Source organism: Cuculus canorus, chromosome 1 (genome assembly GCF_017976375.1).
Source record: "Cuculus canorus isolate bCucCan1 chromosome 1, bCucCan1.pri, whole genome shotgun sequence".
NCBI lineage: Eukaryota > Metazoa > Chordata > Aves > Cuculiformes > Cuculidae > Cuculus > Cuculus canorus.
The window spans coordinates 53,361,957-53,378,106 of record NC_071401.1 but is presented as its reverse complement, the minus strand read 5'-3'; the positions used below and the strand labels follow the sequence as shown (position 1 = coordinate 53,378,106).

General features: G+C 36.3%; 1 protein-coding gene and 1 non-coding gene across 4 annotated transcripts in view; one reads left to right on the top strand and one right to left on the bottom strand.

The window, feature by feature from the left end:
• The window catches only part of GPC6 (glypican 6), a 757,324-nt gene that overhangs the window by 521,200 nt on the left and 219,974 nt on the right, over nucleotides 1-16,150 (top strand). The window lies entirely within an intron of this gene.
• Nucleotides 9,130-9,318, bottom strand: LOC128851020 (U2 spliceosomal RNA). The gene has a single exon (XR_008448311.1). It is a non-coding gene; the product is annotated as a U2 spliceosomal RNA (small nuclear RNA).

Sequence of the window (16,150 nt, the reverse complement as noted above, 5' to 3'; positions counted from 1 at the left end):
TTAAGCTCTTCCTTAACATTACCTGGAAAAAGACAGACTTACACTGCATTGTCTTCAGTGAGCAGTTCAGTTTTGTATCTGCAGAATTAGGGTAATGGAGATAACAATGTGAATTTTAATTTAGAGTTTGTGAGGCAGAAGCTGTAGTGCTCAATTTCACATAAATACTTAGATGAAAAATAGCAGCGTGTAGCAAAGATAGAATTTAAATTTCCATATGTGACAATCAGAAAATTCTTGTAGTCAGGTTTCTGTTTCAAAACGTTTTACTAGCTGAATGTTTACAGTAGAAGAATTACGATATGTTTAGGAAAGTGTGTTTGATGAGATCTCATTTGGGGGAATAAATCTTTTCTATAAAATTAAAGTTTAATGCCCCGTCAGTTTAATAATTTTTTCTATTATGGTTATCTTCATTTGCTTTTCACAGAGTTAGTGGATACATCGCAATGGCAAAATAGTCTGGCACCTATCAGTGGTAGAAGAAATGCACTTACAGCAGGCAATAACAAAGATTCATAAGGAACTGTAACAACAAATTTTATATAAATAAACTTTCCATGAATTTATGTCTTCTTGCTGAATGGCAGTCATTAACAGCAAGACATGGCTGGCTTCATGAAGAGTTCTAGGAAGGCTTGATTCGTTGTTGTAACTTTATTAATATGAAATTGTGAGCCTGAATTAACCAACCAATTTAGATAAGACCATCTGTTGTCTAATAAGTTGTGACTGTAATATGAATAGTTTTGTAGGAAGTGTATTACGAGATGAAGGACAAGCAGATCTTAGTTTTGCCTCATTAGCCTCTAGGAAAAAAAATGTAGTTCGTTTTGCTAGTATGGAACATGGAATGTGTTGGGGTTTTTTAACTCTTAGTTCATCCTGTGTACAAGTAGACCTCCCATCTGTATCTTCTCTACTATATGATCATGTCAAAAACAAAAATAAAATGTTGTGTAGTGAGTGTTTCAGAGCACTCTTTTGGTCACTCATTAGTGGCGATAAATTATTTTCTTCTTGCTAGATTCAGTTTGATGCCACTAGATACCCTGACTGCTGTGGAGACGAAATGGCAGGCACTAGATTATCAACATTATGTCAACATACTTGGTTTTGCTTTGTTTAGTTGCCCTCCCTGGGCTAATACAAGAAGCTAATATCAGCTAAGTACTGAGAGTGTTGGAAAATGGTGCTTTTATGTCTGGATGTTTGGCAATAAGAAAATGGACAAAGCACATGTAATGCTGACTTGTCAGCTCAAACTCTCCCATATCTCTCTTGATTTTTTATATTGATGTTAAATAATTCTGCAGAGTAGATTAAGCTTTACTATTCGCTATCATTCTGAATTTATAGAAACTATATCCTGATAAGAAAGAGGGATAAATATTTTCTTTGGTCATGCAAAATCAAGCATTAATCCATATGCATAGAGATTAAGACAGAAATAAGTGCTGATCTGTATGGCACTGACTTTTCTAAAAACACATTTAGAAGAATGCTGTGTTCCTTGATAAGCTGTTCCCTCCTCTTGTGTCTGAGTGTCTTTGAATACAGGAAAGCAAAACAAATGGCTAACAAGGAATATAGTGCTACTAATTAGAAGATAGTAGTAAAAATTGTAAATTATGCTGAATAAAACATAGCCTTTCAAAAACTTGTTCATATGCCCTTAGGACTCTGTGTGATTTGGAGTATTCAGTAGATCCTGGCCAGAAGAGTTCCTATTTGCATAGTTTTGCAAGTCTGAATTTAGAAAGTGAAATGAATAATGAGTATTGGGAATCTCTGCAAAATCAAACAGGCTGGAGTTTTACAGTTAGGAGGACACTGGCTGTATGTGACACTGAAAGTGTTGGGTGTCAACACAGCAGTGCACCCTGGAGTCGTCATGGCTGCCAATATCAGAATATCACCGAGTTCTTGAGTCTCTTATTAAATGCAGTTCCTTCATTTATTTGCACCGGTATTTGCACTTCCAGACTGCCTGAAACAGTAGCACAATATATTACAGAATAAAAGTGCAATGAAAAAAACTCATGAAGAAAGCCTAAACAAATAAGATACTAAACTGCCTTTCACTCCTCATAACTGAGTTCCTTGCAATGGATATTGTTATGTGAAAAATTACTTCAACACATTTTTACGTTTCCGTGTTTCACAACACGTAGATACAGGAAAATAAATCAGCAAATGATACCAAGCTCTTCAGTCCCCCTTTCTCTCTGCTGTGTTGGTGCCTTCTTTTCAGTCTGCTGAGATTCAGGATCCAGTGCTGACTCTGAGAGCTAAGGCACCCTTACAATAAAGAGTCCCATTTCCTAGTCAAAGGCAGAAAACCTTCCAGTATCTTGCTGAAAGCAACCTGACTAAGTCTGGCACCAGGATCAAGGTAGGCTGTAATATGTAGGATGGGGATGGACCTCAGAGCTAGAAGAAAGTGAGGGCATACTGAGCACTGAAGGCCAGTGTGCTTCCAAGCATCCAGGAAAGCAAAGGAATCTGAAATTGATTCTTTTAATAGAAAGATCCAGTTATTGTATTGACTTTTTCAGAGAGGGAGGATAATGAGTTTTCTGTGCAACTTAATGAAATATCACCAGAGTAGAAATTACATAATATGAGATCTTTAGACAGGCTTGAAAAAGCATGTTTTGTATTTCCAGAACAGTAAAGATTCATTGCGGCTTCTCATTTCTTAACAAACCCTGAAGCAATAATGCTGTCTCTTCATAAATCCCAGTTTATCGGTCTGGACAGGGAGCTGCTTTATGTTTGCATTCATACGGTTTTAAAGCTGTAAAATAGTATCCACAAAAATTTCTGAAGCAACTCGTTTTTTAGTAAATCCATAAAGAGATGTAAGGAGCAGGAAGCCTTTTGTATTTGCGGGAGCACAAAGTCTCAGCTAGCAAACACAATCCAGGCAAAATGAAAATATGTATTGAAGGTGCTGATCATTGACTTGCAGAAGATCAGAAGGTTCTTTGCACATGAAAAAAACCCCACACATCAACAGTATGCCCAATATCTTACAAATAATACTGCAACATTTCAGTAAGGTTCAGTTCATTTTCTTTCTATCTTTATAAGTTGTTTCTTCTAACATCTTTTTATATTTATTACTAGTATTAAAAAGGAGTGTTTACTTCCGAGGAGTACAGAAAGATTTAAGTAAAAGGAAGTTGGTTTTCAGCAAAGACTCGGATAAGTTAAACCTATAACTGTTTTCATGATGTTGTGGGAATTATTTTTGGGAAGGATTTTAACACCTGTTACCTTTTAGAACTGAAGATCACATCTTGTATATGTGAATTCTGCTGAATATGATTAATCCCAGAAAGCAGCTATTGAAGCCTTTGGAGAGGGGAAGAAAAAAAAAATGCTTCTATTTTAAAGCCAAGGTTATAGTCAAGGTTAATTTAGGGTGTCATGAAAGTGTGACTGTGACAAGATTTAGTGACAATGTAAGGGCAAATTAATGCAAGATCAGTGGCCTGACTATTGATTCTTATCATGGGATCCTGCTGAAATGAAGTCATTATTTAATTACCCTTTTACTTACACTATAAATGTTTCCCAGAATAGACTCCACTCAATTTTGATGTCTGCCGCTCCATCTTCACTTTTCTGCTGTGTTCATAAGTGAGTAGGGAATGGGAATAAGCAGTCAAGAAAATTTTCATTTATTATACTTCACATGCTGTCATTTTCCCACATAAAGCAAGCAAGCAAATGTTTTCTTTCTTCCATTCAGAATAATCGGTGATCTCAATATAATTCTGAGTAGAGGAAACGTCTTGAAATCTCTGAAGATTTTCAGATCAAAATTTCTACATATTTCATTCAAACAAATAAAGATTCAGATGGTTTTCCTACTCTTCTTCAGCAGTTCAAAACATTTTTTTTTCCACTGTGTTTAGAAGTAGACTCTAAAGTTGCTCTTCATACTAAAGCAAGTGACTGAATTGGGAGCTACAAGAAGTGAATATGTACTTTATTGGGACTTAGGATACAACAGCAGGGGCTTTGTAATAGAAATCTATCAGGAAAGCTCAAACATCTATAAAATGACACCAAAATTCACTGATTGTCTTGATTCTGAATCATAATATCAGATTCGAATTTGACAAATTTGTGACTAATAAAAAGTTATCTTTAATTAAAAATTTAATTTGTCTGATGAACCAAGCCTCACATTTTGTTGAATTACACATATTCAGAGACTCAACATTTAATAAATGTAACTGGTTGTTATTATAATGTTATTATCTGAAAAATGATATGTAAAAATGTGCAGAATTTGCATTTTAAATGCAGGATTATGTTTGTCATTTTAGAACACGGAAGCATCAAATTCTGTTCTTGTTTAATACATTGTACAGTGCAGTCTTGCTCAGGAGAAGAATTTTAGATAACTAATAAATGTATTAAGGGAAAAATCACAACTCAGACTCTGGTTTCATCAAAAGTTTATGAGATATTTAGATTATAATTAATTAAACAAAGGGAGTGAATTAACTTTTTTGTTGTTTGGATCGAAGTAATATGTAAAACCAATCTGCAGATTTTAATCTGACCCTCATTGTACCCCACCATATTTATGAAAACTTCATCTCTATGGCCTCTCTTTTGTGTTGTATACTGTATTTTTACATAAACATGTTTTTAAATAAATTTTAAAAAATCTAATTCTCAGAACATAAAAGATAAATGTAATACATGAAACAAACATAGTTTTCTGCAAGACAGTGTACTGTGTACTTTTAGTGAGATGATAGAAAATTGTCATTTAGTCCGTGGTGTGGACTTTCCCCCTGCAGATGTTATTCTTATTTTAAAACTTTTACAGAGAGAGACATAAAAAGTCAGCATATTAGATGAGTAAGTAACGTAATAGCTTCCTATAATAACCATCTCCAGTTGCTGCTTACTAATCAGACATTCAAAAAATAAACAAATAAAACACTGTGCATAAGGGGTTTGCTTGCTAGTTCAGTATCATGTGATTAACCATTAAATGATAAAATAGGAAGATTATAATGTTGAAAACCAGAAGATTAAAGACATTTCTTTTCTCTGTTGTGCACCTATGCTCATGAGTAATAGTGTTAAAATTTTCACATCTGTTTTCAACCTCTACAGAGGGAATATATATATATATATAAATTGGAAAGATAATATAAAATGGTTTTGTTAATGCTTTTCCTCTGAATGGAGAAATCCAACTATAGTGAAATTATTTCTGGTTCACTTTGTCTTTCAGTGTCCTTGACAACTGAAGAGTTTGAGAGAGAGAGAGGTGCTTTTGTGTGCTTCAATATTTCAGTCTTGGCTCAACATGTTTCTCTTTGTCAAGTCTTTTTTTTTTTTTTTTAATTTCTTTAACTTTTCCTTATCATAATAGGTGCCCAGCAGTTCTTTTTCTCCAACCTCTAGCAGCAGCAATGTCACTAATCTCACCACTTTGCGTGTTCACGCAGCCAGACAGAAGTGTGCTGGATAGAAGAAGAAATGGGAAAATGGGTTGTAAAAGGCCGATTATAGTAGAAACCCACTTCAAGAGTCATTTCATACAAAGAAATATTTCTGCAGCATTATTTTGTACTTTGCTATTCCAATATTATCTACCACAGCTGTCTTTGCATTTTATGTACCCATTTGTAGCCAATGAACAGAACAGCAGGATCAGCTCTGGTGTTTTGGCACATAGAAAAGGGCAGATCTAGGCTACCTGACGTATCATAATCTTGTAACTAAAACCTGACCTTTCTATATTAAGAAAGGATTCAGCCACCCTCACAGCTCCATTTTCTATTGTCCTTGAAAGCCCAAATGTTCTCTCACAAAAGGATAAAAAAAGTCTGAGTGAATGGGTTTCTGAGTTTGGAGGACTGTAACCAAAACAACAGAGAATAATACAGGAAAAATGAAGGCAAATATATATATATAGTCTTTGGTGTAGACATTAAAACAATTCCAAGGTTTTTAATTTATGTGTTTTATAATAATTTCCTGATTATTCTACCTAAAATCTGAGACACATATACACCTACCTAAACCTAAGATTAAATAAGCCCTGTGTTTGTTTCTCTCCGTTATCTCTAAAAAGATAAAAATAACTTCATCAGATGTTGATGTCTAAGTTGTAGATTTGTACACATAAGTGAGATGAACCCCATCTTTGTCTAGCTCAAACTTTATGTTTGGAATAGTCCATTAACCTGGTGCGAACCACAGGGTTATATCCACAGTGAATGAAGGGTTCTGGGGCATGGCCCACCATAGTCACTGTTCAGACCATCCTACTTATGAAAGCTGCTTCAAGTGTTGAACATTTTCAGGTTATTTTTGTGACCTGAGGACCAGGCCCCATGATGAGCACATGTCAAGTTAGGTGGCAGATGGCACAGTGGTTTTGCTTTTGACATTTTCCTGGGTGTTGTATGTTATGTTCCTCCATTCTGGCAGCTCTAGTAGCATGAAAGTATCTGAGCATGCTCAGGGAAAAGATTTCCAGCACTGGGAGAACAGAGAGATGGGAGACACTCAGCAAGATAGGGAGGGATGCTGTGGAAACCAAATGGATGTAATTGAGGGAAAGTTTTCCTATAGACTAAGGAAAGACCTTACTACTCTCTACAACTACCTGAAAGGAAGGTGTAGCAAGGTGGTGTCCATCTCTTCTTCCAAGTAGCGAGTGATAGCATGAGAGGTAATGGCCTCAAGTTACACCAGGAGAGGTTTAAACTAGATATTAGGAATAATTTCTTCACAGAAAGGGTTGTCAAGCACTGGAACAGGCTGCCCAGGGCAGTGGTTTAGCCACCATCGATGCTTAAAAAGCATGCAGATGTGGCCCTTAGGGACATGATTCAGTGGTAGACTTGGCAGTGTTAGGTTAACAGTTGGTGTCAGTGATCTCAAGGGTCTTATCCAACCTAAATGTTTCTATGATTCTGTGACTAGTTGCAACTGAAACCAATTTTACGCTTGCTAGACCAAGTAAGAAAGATAGCAGAAAAATTCAAAAGATAGCAGCCAGTCCTTACCGACGCTCATTATTCCAGAAAGTTTTCTAGCACGGAAAACTTCACATTTGAAGTTTTGCGCTATATGCTCTTAAAAGTGTTGAAGTTCACGTTTCTTTTTTAATTTCACTTATTTAACAAGAAGATATAACAAAGTCCATCAAACAAAACCTATGTTTTATCTGATTATTTGTCTGTGGACTATTCATGGTATAGGTTTCTGGGACTGGATTGAGATGCAGAGTGGTGGTGGCAAAATTAGGTGTAAAATAAGCAAAAACAGCAAAAAAAAAGAACTAGTTGTGTGCCATGTTTTTTCTCTGTGAGTTAGAAAATGATCTTTTGATGAGACAAGAGTAAACTGGACGTACTCAGTTGAAATTGACCTCAATAATGAATTTTGAGGTCATCCATCAGATGGCATTTTACTGACATGGTGACCAAGCAGGTGATCCCAGTTTATTCCTTGGATGAGAGATCCTTGTGCAGCAGAATCCAGTAACTGTTGGCTTGAATTGGCTGTTCTGTTTAAATTATCTTGTGTAGAGATTCTGAAAATAAAGTAAAAATAAGCAAATGTACTCTTTCTCTTGGTCTAGAAGCAATCTTTTAAATCCAGGCACTGGATGGAATGTCCAGAAGACCTTGCGCAGCTTGGAACCTCACTGCACTTGCCTATGGAAAAAAACCTTGGATCTTATTAGTTGTGCAATATTTATTCAATTCACTCCTCTGCTGTTTAAGAAAGAAAACCAGGTATATTTGCCCTCTAATTTGTCATCAGAAATGTTTCAGTGGCCCTATATTTTAGGACTGGTATTCTACTTCAGACATTTATTTCTAGAAATAAATGTCAGAAATACTGTCAGAAACAATGTTCTCTTTGCTGAATAGACACTCACAGTGAAATTTTACCTTTTTATGATGATTTGTGGTCCCTGGACCAAAACTGTGAGGTTCACAATCTGTTCCAATATCCACCCCTAGATACACGGGACACTACCAAGTTTGTGGCATTTCTCCTATCCATCGGAAAATTTGACCTCTCTGTTAAAGGCTTTCAGGAGGGCTAACTTCACAGTGTGTTGTCTTCTTCACTGAAGGTGAATATTACTGCACTGACAAGGAAATCTCCCCCAGCTTGTGAAATACCTTTGTGTTTTGGACATAACTGGGACTTTCTTTACTTTTAAAAGGTTTGGAAAGAGTTTGTGGTAATATAGCTGACAGTTCGTCCATACCGGAGATGGTAATGATTAGACATCTTTCAGCAGGCATTATAAATGGATATCTGGCATTGAGAGTGCCTTTATGGTTTGAGCATGTTTATCCTTGTGGTTCTGGAAACTAGACCACTAGGTGGATTGTATTGCTGTATATAAATTGTATTCCGGCATGTTTTATAAATCAAGTGGCTTAATCAGATAAAGACAGATGCTATGAAATAGCTTAAATACGAATTTATTGTCAGGTAGCCATTATACAATGCTGTATGGTACTCTTATTGGATTTTCTAAATTAACTGGAAGCAAATTCAGACATTTGCCACCTAGAGACATGGGTAAAATTATCATTCGGTCTAATCTGTGTGGTCCTCTCAGGTCCAACATAAATGGGGATTTTGCCATCTAGCAAGGACTGACACTTCACTTAAAAAACTACAGAACATTTTTCACTTTTTTAAAGGAGAACTTGGCACGCCAGAGGAGAAATAAAAAATTCTTGTCCTGACCTGGCTGCAGGTGTATTTAGGACCAGTTCAATCCACAGTACAGTTAAGTCTGTTCTAGCTTATTTTGGAAAGTTTGCAGAAGTCTCTTGTGAAGAATGACAGCAACAGGGACAAGGGCAGTCTCAGCTACAAGCCTTCCTCATATCAACTGCATCTCTGACCCAAGATTTCAGGACTCCTCCATGAAAAGCATAGGTGCAATGGCTGCATCAACCCCAGGGAGTATACAGGCTCAGCAGGGTGGGTGGCGTTGAGGCTGTTGATTGTATAACCAGAAGATCTGTGGAAGCATCACTGAAACAGATTCCACCTGAAAAAAATACACAGGGTGGTTTTATGCATCACATACCAACACTAAGGCATTATGTGGCCACGGTACCTGAAAGAACTCCAGTTCTGGGTTGATGCATGGAGTTGATGGAGGAAGTAGTTACTCCTTCCTATGCCCTCCAAATCCATTTAATATAAAATCTTCAAGCTAAGGATGTATCAGATATTAAAGTGATAAGGAAAGATGATGCACTTGATCTTAGCCAACAACTGGGAAGTGTGCGTCTGGGAGAGGGGCTTCAGTACGTACTGCAGAGCACTTCCATCCCACTGAGGATGATATAGGATCAGTGCTTTCAAGGGCTGTTGACAGATCTAAACTATAACACATAAAAGAGTGATTTCTGTACTTGAGAAAGTGATAACTGTAAATCAAGATGATTACTGTAGCTTGTAGTGATAACTGAAATTCTTGTTTTTTAAATTACTATGGCAAAATGTCTGAGCAAAAAAAAAAATTGGCTATGGGTTTTTTCCCAGTTTAATTTCTTCTTTTTAGACCTGCTGCCTTCTAGGTCCCTGTCAGTCCAACATAGAACGCATTTTCTTACTCAGTTTTGGATAAAGGAAAACAATTTAAATAACAGCTTGCATGTTGAGAATTCATGAGGAACAGAATATTAAAAGGAAAGTTTTCATTTGCTTGTAGATTCTACTTCTGTTTTGTGCATCAGCTTAAAATTCACAGTAGATTAAATGAAGATTTTACATTTAATCTATCTCTATGTAAAAGGAAAAACCAAATCTTATTGTCAGATATATTTTTATAGTGTAGATTTTTATCTGCTACCTGCAAGTGTTAAAAAACAATCAGTTTAAACTGAACACCTTTTCTTTCATTGGGTACTTCCTTATTTCAAACCAATGCTACAATGTCCTAACTTTCTATCAGAATATTTTTTTAAAATTATAGTATCTAAGCTATAATTCTATAATACTAGGTATAATAGAGGTATTAAAACCCTTCTGTTAACTATCAGGGAACACGACAATGCATCTAATTTCACTATACATGTACATGATTTTAGGGGTTGAATGTTTATGATGACATCAGTGTGAAGGAGGAAGAAAGTTGGATCTTTTACACAGGACTGCTTTCTTTGATACAATCCAATAAAATATTCTCAGGGAAATTATATACTTGACTTCATACCATGTACTCATCCACTGATAGTACTTTGGATTATGTTTTTCTGTAGTGCACAACTCAGAGACATAACACTGAGAAGAAATCCCTGCTCTTACTGTAGAGACATTAATTCCCCTGACTATTTTCAGTTTAATCACCTTCCTATGTTTCTCTTATAGTGATCTGGAAATAGGACATTCAGACATTATTGAAGACCTCTCTGTTGTTACATTTTGTTTCTATAGGGAAAGAGTTATGAGGGAGGTAAAATAAAATAATATAAAATAAAATAACACTGAAATGATGGGAAGATGATGCAAATTTACTCTGTAGTATGCAGTTCCAAAAACTGCAAGTGCAATACTCAGCAGAAATGTGGGCGCACATCCCATAAACAGGCCATTCCAGACCATAGTCACCATCCCAAGGTGCACTTGAGCATCTGTTAAATATTTTATGTATGGCATTTATATTTACAAGCAGCTTTGTGAAAATCTAACAAGACCATTTAAAAAAAAAAAAAACATAAAAGAGGAAATGCTAATATGGAGCTAATAAGGTGATCTCACATGATTTGGGCCCACATAATGCAGTGGGCATTTATGGATCCTATAAATAGATGGTGAGTTATTTATAAAGCATGTCTCTGCTTCTGTGTACCCTGAATATATTACCAAGACATTGTGTATCATAACGAGGAGCTTGTGGTTGATTACTAGAACACAGCCATGTGTCTGCCTAGATCTTGCCTGATCTAATACCCTTTTTCACTTTAGAAGTCAGGCAAATAGTTTAAGATGTTTCTTTTTTTATTTTTGCCAATTGCATAAGATCCACACAGAATTTATTTTACTGTCCTGCCCATTGTGCTGCATCTTGTTCTTCATTCACATCAGGAAATTAAACAGGAGCTTAAACAAAGCATTTTGTTCTCATGTGTCCCAGATAACCAACATCTTGCTTTCTACTGGACTGGAGGGTCTTCAGCAAATAGTCAATCTTGAAAGTAGGCTTTGCATTCCTTCCTGAAGTGGTGACTGTATTTTTGTACTCGTCTTATCTCTGAGAAGGCGTGACCACTTATTGCTAACAATTAGACTTAATGTTTCATTTCAAAACTCAGCACTCTTTGGGTTTTAATGTTTTCAATTTAATGGAGAAGGCCCAAGAACTTGGACAACTTCGAAAATCATGTTTTCTTTCTAAGGAGATCCCTTTGCTTTTTTTTTTTCCCAAACAGCCCAGGCCTGCTTATGTCATTTTACCCTTTGAACTCACTTGACAATTGTTCCATGTGGGAATATAATGAAGCTCAGCAAGTAGACAAAGCTATCAACCTTTTATTTGCCTGCTTTACTATCCCTGCAATATAATTTCTCTCTCTCTAGTAGAATACCCTCTTAGTATAGTACTAGTCCATCCAGTCCCTACCTTTAGTTGCTGCAAGTTTGCAGCCCAGACAACTCATCAGTCATGCAGGAAGGCACCTGTAACAAATCTGCATATCCTTACTTGCTGTGTCTAGGAGGTTGTCATTGTCAACAAGTTCAGATAGTGATCACCTTACAATAAACTTTAAAGTGTCTTTTGCATCATCACTCCTTCCATGTTTCTTAGAGCAGGAAGGAGCTGGAACATATTGGGTCAATCTGTTGTCACTTGTCACCTCAAATTATTGCATAACATATCATTGACCAAGACTGCCAATATTATGTATGCATATATTTCCTTCTCATCAGGGCTACTGTGATCTTGCTGACACTGCACAACTAAGACATCCTACAGCCCTCTGCACCACTCTGAGTTTCATGCCCTTTTTAAGACAGTAAAACACAGGTCAGTGAACAATACGCTTGTGAGTACTTGTGAGTGATCAGAGCAGTTTTGCTGCTTTCTCTCTCTATTTGAGAGGACTGATTTTCTTCTCAAGTGCTTTTCTGTTTTGCACTGTGTATCATAGATAGGCAGTCAGCAAGATTACTCTCAGGTCTGTAGTCTGCATTTCACGCTTCTTGGGTACTGTAGGTAGGACTGACTTTGAACAGTCCTCACATCATTTTCTTATCCAGATTCTGCTGCACAACATGTCTAACTGCTCAATTTGATCATTATCCCCTGCTGTGGTATCTCTTCTCTTTTTCTGCTTCAAACCTTTCTCTGAGTTTTCCCTCTTGCTTATCTGGGGGTTTGATTTCCAGATCATCAAGGACCTCCCCTTCTATTTCTGATTTGTATCTGGGCAATACTTAACCTACTTCTCTGCAACACTTTTTTCCCTCTCAGTGAGCACAAAGCCACTTTTGTTTGATTATGTGAAGCCTAGTCTGACATTTTTTTCCTCACCATTCTTTCCTAATGCCTCTTTCAATGCAACTCTTCTTCTGACTGTTCTACAAGGCAATTACACATCATTGTTCAGTAACATCATCCTGCTTTTCTTTTTGGAAAAAAAATGTGGATTCTTCTTGCTTAACTTTAACCATATGCATGAAGATATTTGCTCATGGATTAGTCATTATAGTATCACAGGAAAGAGTAATAAGAAATCATTTTTGATGCCTGTTTTTAGGCTGAACTGAATCTGTTTTGTAAGAGAATGTAGGTTAGATTTTGGTATGTGCCAAGCAAATCACAGTAAGTATCTCTCCTAAAATGCTGGACTTCATGGATTATCTTTTTGATGCCTGAATTATACGAAGTAGTCAGTTTGGGGGAGTTCTGACCCTGTTGCTTACTGTTATGTCCTATTCTATTTTGAGCCCCGGAAAACTTAGTACGTGATTTCTTGTTTTAAGAAAACCAAGACCCTTTATCCATTGCAAACCACAGATATTTCTGCTTAAGACCGGAAGAAATGAACACGTTCCCTTTTCAGTGACATACGGTGGTATTTTTTCTCTGGGAAGAAAGCAGAGGAACTACTTTTTATTAAGAAAGTGTATTAAAGTTTAAGTTCCAAAAGAGATGGTGGGATTTGAAAAGCCCAGCAGCTGTGCAATTCCTTCCTTATTTCTCTTTAACAGAAAACTTCTCGTCGCCTGGTAGTGGAAGGAAAAAATTATTTCAAAGATTTCTCACCTTAGTTTTGCCCTTGAAATGCTGGGAAAATAACAGATGGAATATATACCTGAATTTCTTTTCAATGTGGGTTTACTCTAACAGCAGATGAGAAAGAGAAAAAAATTTCCAGAAAATTTGCATGGCAGATTTTTCAGTTCAGTAATTTCTCATAGGATGAAAACTCCCATATCCTGGAGTATTTTCTCAGCTTCCACTATTTTCAGTCTAAGAAATTTTTGGTTTAATCATACTTATAATCAAAGAGCATTTTTCCTTCCAGTTTGTTTGAAATCGATTAAGTCTTTGACAGGTGAAATGGTATTTAAGGACATCATTTTAACATTTACATCTGAGAATTTTATTTTGTAAAAATTTAAATTACAAAAAAAAAGAAAATACTTTAAAACATCACTCAGAAGTGATTCAAGACTAAAAAAAATAACTTTACACAAAATAACCTTGTGACTGCAGCTTTTCAAGTGGTTTTCTGAATTTGGATCTTCTGTATTCAGATAATCTGAAAAAGTAATTTTCCTAGTTTCCTAAAAATAGGAGAAGGCTGGTTTTTTTTCCTCTGTAAATATAGATTCAGCCTCACCCAAGTAAACATCTGAATAATTTGTCCTTGTGTGGTTTTGCCCTTGATTTCTGTGAGGAAATTGTGAAATTCCACCAGTCATCTCTCTAGCAATGAATTAGTATTTGATGTATAACCTCCTGATGTAATCCCTTAGCTCCTTGGAGTCCTTATTTTCTTGCAGCCTGTTTCAGAATTACGTGTTATGATAACTTGGGCAAATCACAGATGAGTGTGATACTTATGAACAGTGTTGAAAAATTCTGATGCATAACTTTTAGGGGTTTATCCATTTAAATACATTTAAAAATTGGTTGTGATGTTTCATTTTTTTTATCTGTAAAATGAAGGAGCAATATTTGTCCACCTTCCAGATGTATACACACACTGGAACACAACTATGGATGTACTCAGATGCCAAATAACTATGAAAAATGCCTCAAATTTTAATAAGTGTTGGAAAGAAATACTGTTCCTATATTTCTTATGATTTCAAAATCATAGATAGTAGAAAAGGACATCTCAGTTGGACAAGAACAATGGCTGAATATTCCACTTTTTTTAGAAAGTATTGTATTGGATATGAAAATATTAACAGTAAATTTATCATGCTTTTTCTCATCCTATTCTCAAGATTTACTGTCCCAGAACTGTGGGAATCTTGCAGCTGTTTAACTGGCTGAAGTCATTTACTTTGATTTACGTATAATTCAAGCACAAAGTCAGACACTAGTACAAAGCTATAGTACTCAGACCAGGTCTTCTGCCTTTCAGTCATCTAGGATGCTATGAATTGTTAAAAAGATAGCTATTTTTATCTCTAGAAAATTAGTAATAGACTAGACTTTTGGTTGATATAAGCAAATATTCTCAAATTGACCTTCTATAACATAAATTCCCAACTGAGTATGGCTGATGCTGTATTTCCATTTTTATATCAGATTGTGCTATGAAGTCATTGAACTGAGATCTTAGCATCTAAGAACCAGACTGAAACAATGAGAATTACTTCAATAAAACATTTAGATATCTTATGAATATTTCTATGTAATTAGATATACATAGGCATATTTTCAGCTGAAATCTGCTGAAAAGAACTTGCTTGATATCTAAGTTATTACATGAAATCAGCAGTAACGTAGTGCTCATGAAAATGAGCACAATATGGAGAAGGAGAAAAATTAGTCACTTGGATCTAGCAGTAAGCAAGTCTTGTTTGGAGAGGAGAGGAGAGGAGAGGAGAGGAGAGGAGAGGAGAGGAGAGGAGAGGAGAGGAGAGGAGAGGAGAGGAGAGGAGAGGAGAGGAGAGGAGAGGAGAGGAGAGGAGAGGAGAGGAGAGGAGAGGAGAGGAGAGGAGAGGAGAGGAGAGGAGAGGAGAGGAGAGGAGAGGAGAGGAGAGGAGAGAGGAGAGGAGAGGAAGTTACGTCACTGTTACAATGGGCAAATGGGTTTGTATCTTTTTCATGAGATCAATGCAATAATCAGCAATTCTTAATTAAAAGGTTTTCGTTTTCCTTCTCTTCTGAAATCACAAGCATGAACTTCTAATTCTTACCTCCCATTTGATTTTAAATATAGTTTTGGATGGAACTACTAGAAATATACTGTGGAGCTTTTTGAACAGGAAATGCTAGGATTGGACTGTGGAGTTATCCACATATCTGTTAATCTTTTGGTGGAAGAATGTTGGGAAACTTCTATTCTAGTGCAGTCTGCATTTCTCTCTGAGTTGGTAGAGACGTGCCAATGTATTCAAGATCAAACTCTGACATGGACACATGTGTAAGCATTTTATTATTATTGCCCTAAGTTCTATTTGAAGGCCTTCAGATATTTAGGCTATGAACAAAATTATACTTGGGAAACTTAACTCATTTTTCCATCATCGAGTTGCAGACAGACTACAAGAAGATGCAAACAGTAACTTAAGGATGTCAATGCCCCAGTTTCTCAGACAGTGCACCGTGCCTGCACAGGACACATGACATCAGCTTGCTGAGTGGGGAGTGTTAAAGACAGGAATTAATTTCAAAACTCTCTCTATGGACCACCACAGAATTATAGGAATATACCTCACTTTCTTGTATAAAGCAAAACGCCCAATACCTCATCTTGAATGCTGAGTAGAAGTTCCTACGTTTTCTCCAGTAACTTCCTTGTTAATGCATTTGTAAAGCTTGTGAGAAATAACATGTAATTGTCTTCTGCCTCCCAGACTACAGGTTATTCTAGTGTGGAGGCATTTTAAAAGAGTATCTACTTCCTGGGCCAGCTGGCTAGAAATTAAC